The sequence below is a fragment of the Equus przewalskii genome, chromosome 24, assembly GCF_037783145.1.
Source record: "Equus przewalskii isolate Varuska chromosome 24, EquPr2, whole genome shotgun sequence".
Lineage (NCBI taxonomy): Eukaryota > Metazoa > Chordata > Mammalia > Perissodactyla > Equidae > Equus > Equus przewalskii.
Window position 1 is genome coordinate 5657890 of NC_091854.1, and position 10045 is coordinate 5667934.

The 10045-nt window shown below is 44.0% G+C and overlaps 1 pseudogene; it reads left to right on the forward strand.

The window, feature by feature from the left end:
* Positions 1-6695: 6695 nt before the first annotated feature.
* On the forward strand, positions 6696-9792 carry LOC103553872 (KATNB1-like protein 1 pseudogene; annotated as a pseudogene).
* The last annotated feature ends 253 nt before the right edge of the window (positions 9793-10045 follow it).

The following is a 10045-nucleotide window of genomic DNA, read 5'->3' on the forward strand; positions in this document are numbered from 1 at the left end:
ACCCATAAGTGGAACTCAGCCTTTTTCCTTGATTTCAACCAAAAAAGCCGCTCCCACTGAACCTGCATGAATGCCTGTGAAACAGAATTTCCTGGGGGGTGAGGAAGCTGAAGAGGGGGTTACATCAGGGAAGAGCAGCTGCCTTCAGATTCTGAAGTAGACTTCCCTGTTCTTAGCAGTTTGTTGGCCTCTCAACCATGTGGCTTGTCATCTTTCTTCTTTCTCCACTGCCCTCCTCCACAACTGATCTCTTCTGCTCTCCTCTACCTCCAAGTTCTCGTTAAATTCTAATTCAGAAAAGTTTAATTAATTTTTAATGCCCTTGTCCTCAGCTAAGGTGTGATTCAGGATCTCACCTTCTAATCCTAGATGTTTCTGAAGGTCTGTTCTTCAACAAAGATAGCCCCCCTAAGAGAGAGTTAAAATAATTTCCTGTCTTGCTCTGCTAGGCCTGACTAAGGTCGAAGCTGGCTCAGGGAGCAAAGGTGGAAGGACACGGCCCCCCTCCTTCCTCCACCTGGGGAAACCTCCCCTGTGGGGTTGGGGGGAGTCACGTGCTTGCTTCCTCTTCTCCGAAGAGCAAGGAATGCCTTTGGACCATGATGGTGGGGCTCTTTCCAGATCAGATGCTAATCCAAGCAGCCAACCCTACATCTGGAGGTTACCCTTGACAAAGGTATTTCCTTTATTAAAAATCAAACAAAACTTTAATCCTCACTGGAAAAAAGGTAGTGAGGTGGTTCAGAGTAATTCTGCTGATTATGTCTTGCTAAGTTACCCCTAGAAAAAGGGAAATGGACCATCTCTCCCCTGTCCAGTCACTGATCACCCCAGGAAATGCACAAGAGAATAGAACTCAACAACTCAACAGAGACTGGCTCTGTGCTGAGTACCTTGGATACAGGATCCCATTTATCTTCAGAAAGAAACTTCAAAGATTCTCCTAGAGATTTATCTCCATTACGTGGATGAAGAAACTGAGGCCTGGAGAGGTGGAGGGACGTGCCCAAAGTGTTAAAGCCAGGGAGAGGTAGAGGGTGATTTGAACTCAGTTTGCCCTTCTCAAAATGCCAGTGGCTTTCTATTATTGTCCTCCAACCCCTGCCCCCATCCCATCGTGACTGCATGCAGAGGAGAACAAACTGAGACAGGAGAGGAAGATGCCTACAGTTCAGACAAGTGTGGAAAGGAATAATGACACTGAGATTTGCAGCTGAACTCTGCAACCAGTCTCTGCATCTTTAGTTCTTAGATTTCCTGTGGCTCTTGGTAAGACTCCCTTGGGAAAACCTCAAATGCGTCTCAGCTGAATGAAGGGCAATGAGATTTTGTTAATTTCTTGTAAGGAGGCTGGCAGCTGGGTGGAGAGTGGGAAAGGGGAAAGGAAAATCATAGAAAGAGGGGACAGGGTAGTGGATGCTGGCAGTACCTACTCAGTGGGGGTGGGGATGGGGATGCATGAGTCCTGCACATGCTACTTTTCATCGACACGCTCCGTGGAGTAAGTGTGGGAGCAGAGCCGGAAGGATTTAGGGAATGATGGCAAGCACCTTTGTTTGTGTCTGGGAGCCAAGTGCTGTGCCAGTGCCAGTGCCAGAATTTATAAGCACATTTACTCCTCCCAGCATCATTTTGAGTTATTGTTGATTGACCTTATTTCCTAGGTAAGGAGACTAAGGAAAATTAACAACTCGATGATTTACCACAGAGCTAGCCTATACCCTCTCTGATCTCTAAGCACTTTTCATTTAGAGCTTTTAATATCCTCTACCCTTTATTGTAATTATCATATATGATCATGCCTTTTCTCCCTGAAATTGTCCCTTGAAGTCATCTTATATTAGAATCCTTACAGAATACTCTACAGGATGCTTTTCACTTTATTTTAAGCAACAAAATGATGAAGACATATTAGTCTTAAACCGTCTAAAGCAATGCCAATGTGGAATCTTCTGGGAGACTCCTGGCAATGCAAGAGAGTAGAGGACAGAGAAATCTGACACATATTTGACAGTTATTCTTGGGGATGTGACCCCTCAGTTTTTAAGTGTTGAAGACACAGTAAACAAACCATATACAGATCATGTTAGAAACCAGTATTAATATGTACTGTATTTTAAAGATAAGTGATTATCTTATGAGATCACAAATAGAGAAAGGAGTATTGTAGTTTGGGGTAAATTTTCCACTCACAACGTCATACTTAGGTACAAAAAGTGCTGAATCTTAAGCGGCCTAGATAGATATGCAGATAATGTGCTCTGGAAACTGACTTGGAGACTGGCTCTGGTGAAGATGGAGACACTGATGTCAAAGGCACACTGGAAGGGTTTGATGAAAAATATTGCATTGGGAGTAGGTAAAGGCAATATTTCTACATTATAGACATGAGGTGATTTTTAAATATATCAGTTAAGCTATTAACATATTAATCAATATTTATAAATTAGCAAATACCATATGTGATTTCTAAGTATGTATAAGTAATTAAAACAATATGTAACTATTATACGCAGACATTTGTCTATTTCGTTTACATGCTGATACATCTTTATATTCACATCAACAAAATCCTTTCTTAAATGAGTATTGGGGGTAAATGAAGATGCTCTAATATTTGGAGTCACCTCACACTGAGTGCTTCCTCAATGTCTTGTATCCATGACTTCAGCCTCATTGAGGTGACAGCCATGTCCTGACTCACACACCGTTCAGCCCAGCACATAGTCTGATCTTAGTCAAAGGGTGTTGAGTTGTTGCTATAATCTGACAGATAAAAAAATAGAAACTCCAGTGGGTTAGGAGACCGGGCCAAAGCACACAGCTAATAATGAGCAGAGCTGGCTGATTCCAGAACAGTTTTCCGACAGCCTGGCCAGAGCACAAGCCACTACACCAGGCTAGACTGCAGAAAGCGTTTCCTTGTCCTCCATTGGGAACAGCCACCTCGCAGGGCAGAGACTCCACAAAGCCTTGGCCTGGAAGCCACCGAGCTGGAGGGTATCTAGAGACATGTTATTCTTGGATCTGGCCACTACCCAGGGCAACGCCATACACGTAAATTTGGCTTTTTGCTAATTTGTTATCGATTCATGATAACTGGGAAGCAAAAGTGGCAACATTTGGTTTAGAAATTTCCACTTTTTTTCATTTTGGACATAATCTCTTTGTTTTTCTCTCACATTCTTTTCGACACCTGATAGCAGCACAACCCACAGCCCACACACTCGTGTAAGGAGCGCTTCCAGGGAACACAGGGCCACCACTTTCTGCAAGGGACAAGATCAGTGGAAACCTGCAGACGTGTGTTAACGTAGGAAATACAAGGGTTTGGGCAAAACAGGCATTGCAGCCAGGTTACTGATGTGGAAAGCTGGCATGCGTTTTGATCACTGACATTAATGTAGTCATGGTTAGAGGAAGGTTTTTTAAAATCACATTTTATTGAGGTTTTGGAGATATAGTCCCACAAGTTAAGAAAATGTAGTCTCCTAATAGAATTTTAAGAACAACACTTTAAAGAAATGTTAACATTCCATTAAATAAGAAGTATGTGGAATGTGTGTGTGTGTGTGTGTGATGTTTAAATCTTCCTCACTCCTCACTCTGGACAAATCAAGCTTTCAAAAGCAGAGCTGTCTCCGGGTGGACTCGTGCCGAGTCATCAGTGGTTTTCTGCCTTGCTGCCTTCCCACTGTTTGATGCATCAAAAAGTCCTTGCTGACATTCCACACCCCACCTTCCTTCCCGCCCCTCCTCAGGCCCCAGCTAGCTCTCGGAGTTGTCCGCCATAAACACTCCTCCTTGGGAGTCAGTTGGGAATGGCACGTCTCCTTTCAGTGATTAGGTCTAGAATGTTAGGGTGAGACGAGATTTCGGTGGATCTTCATCGTATGCATGAAAAAAGGCTCAAGGACCAAGGCCTCAGTCTTTGGTGGTGACCTGTCAGGGGGGACTCTGAGAACACTGTTTGGGGGTTTCTCAGTGCTTTCCCAGGGCCCAGGAGAGCAACTCACATGGACAACCCTGATGAAGGGGATCAGTCCTTGAGATCCTGACACCGCTCTCCTCTTTGCCTTTCCTCTCTCCCCCAAACCCTGGCCCCTAAATCTACCTCTCTGAATGGGTGTGGGGGGTGGGGGCTACCTATGAGTGGGACCATGTGGGAAGACCATTGCAGATTCAGACTGCTGGCAGGGGTGGCTGGACACTTCCACTTGGAGAAGATTGCCTGAGCTTAAATCATCATCGTCAAGAACAAACATTTACCGCAACCCCTTTAAGGGACAGCCTTTAAGTTATTGGAAATTTACTGTTTCAGAGGGACCAAGAGCCAGAAAGGCAGTTGAGGATTCTCAGCATGATTTAGAGTTTGTTGACATACGCCTCATTCCTTTCTTTCTTGATTTATACACACATATAATTCACTGCCTAAACCTGACAAAGGAGTCTCATTGTTCCAAAGATGGGGTCCAGATGTATAAAGGGTCCTCAAGATGGAACCTAGCTCCCCTCCCTGGCCTCATGCTGTACCACTAGCCCCTCTTTCTGTGCATCCAGCCATCTTGTCTTCTTCGAGGGGTGAGGGTTCCCTGATCCCTCAGTGCTGGTCAGGCCCCCCATCTCTGCCCCAGTTATGCACTCTCTTAGCAATTTAGCAATCTCTGCAGGACTTACATGATGGTAGTCAAGCAATTAATTAATTAGTTGGTTATTTACTCCACATTCTTCAATGTCAACTTCCAGAGGGCAGGGACCATCTCTATCTTCTCCCCCAAGACCTAAGGAGTGTACCTTGCATATATGATGGGTAAAAAATATTTGTTTGAATGATTAATGAGGGTCAAGGGGTGGAATGTCTGGGCAGCCACACTGAGTGTGGGTGTGGGTTGGGCCCAGCTGACTAGTTCCATGAGCCAGAGAGACACAGCCTGGGTGGGTTCTGGGGGCAGCCAGAGGATAGGCTTGCAGGCCAACTGGGGAGACGGAGGCTCAGCCATGGGGCATCTCATGAGAAGGCGTCGGACAGCCCTGCTCCCCAGCTCCTCCAGTGTTGAGCAGAGAGCACTCTGGGATTTGGCTTTCTGGCTCCATGTTTTTCTGAGCAACACAAGATTGGAAGGAAAAACAGTTTAGGAGGAAACATGACATTCATTTATTCCTTGAACATCTGGGAAACCCTCATGAGGAACAGGACAAGTTGCAGTGGCCAAACTCCTTCACAGTGCACAGCCAAGCAGGGATCCTGGTCTCCTGTGGCCGTTAGAAAAGCAGTGCAGCTGTTTGTGGCTCCCCTTGAAAGAACTCCGCTGGCTTTGGAGTCAGAAAGTCTTTGGGCTCAATTCTCTCTTTCCACTAGCTAGCTGTGTGAACTCAGGCAAGTGACTTATCTTCTCCTTGAGCTTCAATATCCTTTTCTGTAAAATGGGCATAATTATTGGGTTACTATAGGAATTAACAGATCATAAGTGAAGCATCCCACCTAGAAGCGGCACCCTGGGTAGAGAATAGTTAACATTACTGATGGTGTAGTATTGTCAGCTCCTGGAGGGAGGTCTGGCTTTGATCACCGTGGGTTTTGACCTTTCTTTTTGTATATGTGTGTTTGAGGAAGATTGGCCCTGGACTAACACCTGTTGCCAATCCTCCTCTTTTTTTCGCTTGAGGAAGATTGTCACTGAGCTAACATCTGTGCCAGTCTTCCTCTATTTTATGTGGCATGCTGCCACAGCGTGGCTTGACGAGCGGTGCTAGGTCTGCGCCTGGGATCTGAACCCACGAACCCCAGGCTGCCAAAGCAGAGCACATAAACTTAACCACTATGCCACAGGGCCGCCGCTTGACCCTTCTTTCTCATAAGAGTTATAATAGCCCATTGTGAGGCAGGAGTTTATATAGTTGTTAGGAAGTTTGCTTCTCAAATAATAGAAAAAAATTTAATTTCTATAAACAACTCTGGTCTCATTAAAACCGATTATAGCACTGATCGAGAAACTCTATGGTTAGGATTACCTCCAGCAATTAATACTCTCTGGAGCTCAGGGAGAAGGAGGCCACCCCCGTTCTGCTGCCCTGGAGACCACAGGAAATGCTGGACTCAGGTGTGGAGCCCCATCGCCAGGTGACGTTAGGAAGAACACACAGAGGCGCACATTGCTGCGCCATGAGCGTGCGGCTTTTGGTTGGTCTGCTCCTTATAAGGAGCGAGTTATCATCAGTCCCAAAGAGAGGTCACTGCTACTTCTCCTCAAGTGGCGGAAATCGGCGTTTTTGCTCAGAGGGGTGGGATGGTGATTCAATGGTAAATATGCCAGCACTTTAGATGTCAACCATGAGGATGTTGACAGACCCTTGCAACAGAGCTGGGTTTTGGGTTTTTGTCTGATTCTAGGGACTCTCAGAAAATGTACTTGGAAGCATCCCCCTTCCCCCAAAGGCAAGTCAACCTGAAGATCCACTTTTGCAGCCAAGGGCCTGCCACCGAACTCGGCCTGGTGGGAGGAGCCGGGGCTGTGTTTCCCACCTCGACTCGAGCTGTTTGTTCCCGTCTTTCCTCACCCTTCTTCACCTGTGGCCCTTGAGCATTGATCTGTGGAGCAGGCGGCTGCTGGGAGCAGCGGGGGACCCAGACTGTTGACTGGTGATGCTTTTCCTCCTCTCAGAGGATGAGCCCTTCACGCTCCCCAGATGCAAGGATGGAAGGTGGCCACCCTGGGATCTCCAAGCTCGCGCCTCACCTCCTCACCGAAGTCCGCATCCCGCCGATCCCTCTTCTGTCCTCAGGACTCCCGGCGCACCATCTTGCACCCAGTGCACAGTCTGAGACTAGCTTCCCCACGGTCCTGTGTAAACGGGGGTGTTTTCCTGGGCGTGCTGGTCTAGCCTCCCCACCAAGAGCACACGTTCCTCACAGGCAAGTCTATGGCTTCCACTTCATCTGCAACCCCGCAGGGCCCAGCCCCAGTGCTGGGCATTTCACGGGTGCTCAGTGAAAGCTGGTTCATGGCTTGATGGAAAATCGATGGTCCACAAAGCCTGGATGATCACCTCCTTTCTATGCTTTGTTGGGAATGAGCTCAAGGTTGTTGAGAGCTAGTTTTTTTTAAGACATAGATGTCTCCTCCACTTGACACTCCTCTGTAGTTCAGGACTGAAAATACACCCCCAAGAGGTACCGCCATACCCTTCACTGCCTTTTTTCTATCCCTTGGGACTATTAAAGCTTTTATCATCTATGTAATTTCCGGCTATTACTTTCCACAGCTTGGGAGCTAGGACCAACTTCTCAAAGTCCCCTTTGTGGCTCCCCGAGAATCTTCACAGACCTTGTCTTTATGTGGGTTTTATTGTTAATTGCAAACAGCCAATAAGAATTACAGGCATGAGGAAGTTACAAAGCTTCCCAAATCTTTCCTTTTAGCCTCTGCTGATAGAAGGTAAATTGGTGTAACTTATCTGGTCAGGAAATTGGCAAAACTGCCTTATAAAAGTTCATGTGCTTTAGCTCTTCTCCCTCCCTCAGGTCCTTCTTGACCTGAGAAGGGCAGAGCCAGCTGAGCGGGGCACCCACGTGGGGAGCCATCCCAGGAGGAGGTGCGCTGGCCTCCTGTGGGACCTGGCAGAGAGATGCTCTAGGCTGCTGGGTGCCTCTGGTCAGCACCAAGGCTGGGCTGAGGTGCCAGTATTTGAGAGATTATGGCATCCAAACCCACAATGTTAGAAGGCAGAACTTTTGTAACAATATTGAGGATCACTCTATTGCTATTCCTAGAAAAAAGATCTCTAATTTCACTTATAAGAACGTTAAGGAGATTCAAGATCTCTAACACGATTGGCTACTTACATAAATAGAACAGCTGAACATGCTGCGAAATGCCACATAAACTACGTAAGGCAATCGATAGCAGAAAGAAAGTTCATCAGCCTTTTCGAACTCCTTGTTACAGAAAAAATCAGTCCCCTAGAAGTGGAGCCTGTGACACAGCAAATAAAGATAACGAACTGGCTTGTGCCGGCTGCCTGCCTAACAGCTATGCCGTGACAGTGGAACAGATTTGGTTAACTCCAGTGGTTCTTCCCAGACAGGAAGCCCATCATCCAAATACAGTGGGCTTTTTCCTTGAGTTTTCTCAGGACCATGAGACAACGGCACAAGTTTTGCTCAGCAGGAATTTGAGACTGAATGTAGCTTTAACTCTCCGAAGAATGAGAAGTATAGGTGAACTTGTCACTTGTTGGTAACGATAGGAGATCTTGGTGTTGCTTTCTTGTGCTCGTCAGGAGTTTACAGGAAGAAACACAACGCGTCTCACCCGGCTGCTCTGCAGACTCGTGTCGCCTCTAGCAAAGTCACTGTTTAGAAGCAAATTGGAAGAACATGTAATAATCGGTTGAAAGTGTCTTCAGACATCATAAAGGTGATAGTCAGAACTATCATTCAAAACAGAAATTACAAATGGAGGATATATGCAGATTTAAAACAACAATTAAGTGGGTTGTGGGAACAGGAAAATCATCTTGCTTTGGTTCCAGGACATAGCGATAAGAGCGCTAAAGATGTCGAGGCTCATTTGTTACAATTGCAGTGAGAGATTTCATCCACAAAAAAAAAGCATTTTGTTATTTAAAATGTCCCTGGCTACATGATTTCCAGAAAAAAAATGTCTCCACTGAGAATGTTGAACTGTGAAAGAAATCAAAACCATTTTTATCTTTTAAAAAGCCACATAATGAAACCGCTAATGAAATCCTAACAGTCTGTTTCACCTTGAGGTGAAAAAAGATCCGAAAGGAATAGCTTCAACTTCCATGAGCCGAAAGTACCCCACGAAGATTGTTGCCTCTGCTGCATTTAGATTTACACGGTTATTTGGTAACATTGTCTAAGAACTGCTGGCTCTTAATGCAGTCCTGCATATTGCATAAGAATGCAACATATACTACATGAAAAAATACGACAGGGTTTATTACTAGGAACCACAAAGACCAATCATCTTTTACTTCTTTCGAGTTGTGTTTCATAAGAAAACACTTAAATGTGTGCAGCTATTTACTTATGTTGAAAAGATTTTGAAGTTTAAAATATCATAGCAAATAATCAATATTAAAAATTTTTCATCCACACTGAGATACCATGTATGAAAAAGTCTTAATTATTAATGAGGCAATGTGTTATCACACTAATATCTGTCTAAAAACATTAAAGCCAACCATGCTTCTGGAATGATAAAATTGTGGGATTAAATCAGGTGTCTAAATTCATGAAGAAGGTTGTCATTGAAATTTATTCCATAGAATTTTTAAAAGTTGAGAATATTTTTAGTATCTCTGGTTTTTTTGGGTTTTTTTTGCCAGAATCATGATGTCATGTATGTATGTGTTATCTCTACGTAAAAGAAAAGGATGACTATGTATTTGTATGGTTCTAACTGGAAATGTCTGTGAAGTTGGCTAATTTATATTCAATTTTTATTGTACATAGATCTCTAATGTTTTCAGTTCTGTATCGTTTAAGCTTTCTTCATTTGAATAAATTCACTAAGTATTGCTTTAAAAAATAGTTTATGTGTTTTAACCAATCAATCGATTGGCAAAACGGGAAATAAATAGAAAAATATAAATAATCAGAAACACAAAGATTTATGTACAATGATGTTAATGACTGAGAAAATTCTGTTATTGTTTTGAAACTTGAAAATGATGTTTTTAAGAATTTTTAATGATATGAGAAAATGCTCAAAATATAGTGTTTGGCGAAAAAAGAAGGAAATATATACATTCTTAACCACAAAATTTCATGACATATGTGTGTGTCCGTGGGTGTGGCTCTATCTATGCGTGTGTGTGTTATGATGTTAAAGGAAATATACTAAAATGTTATGTTAACAGCGATGCTTTCTGAGTGTTGGGGACATAAGGCAATTTCTATTTTTTTTTTGTTTTTTTGGATTTTCCAAAATATCCACAATCATAATTTTCTACGTGATCAGGAAAAGCTTCATGTGAAGAGAGAAAAGTGTACTTGGAAAAGTTCCTCATGTAACAA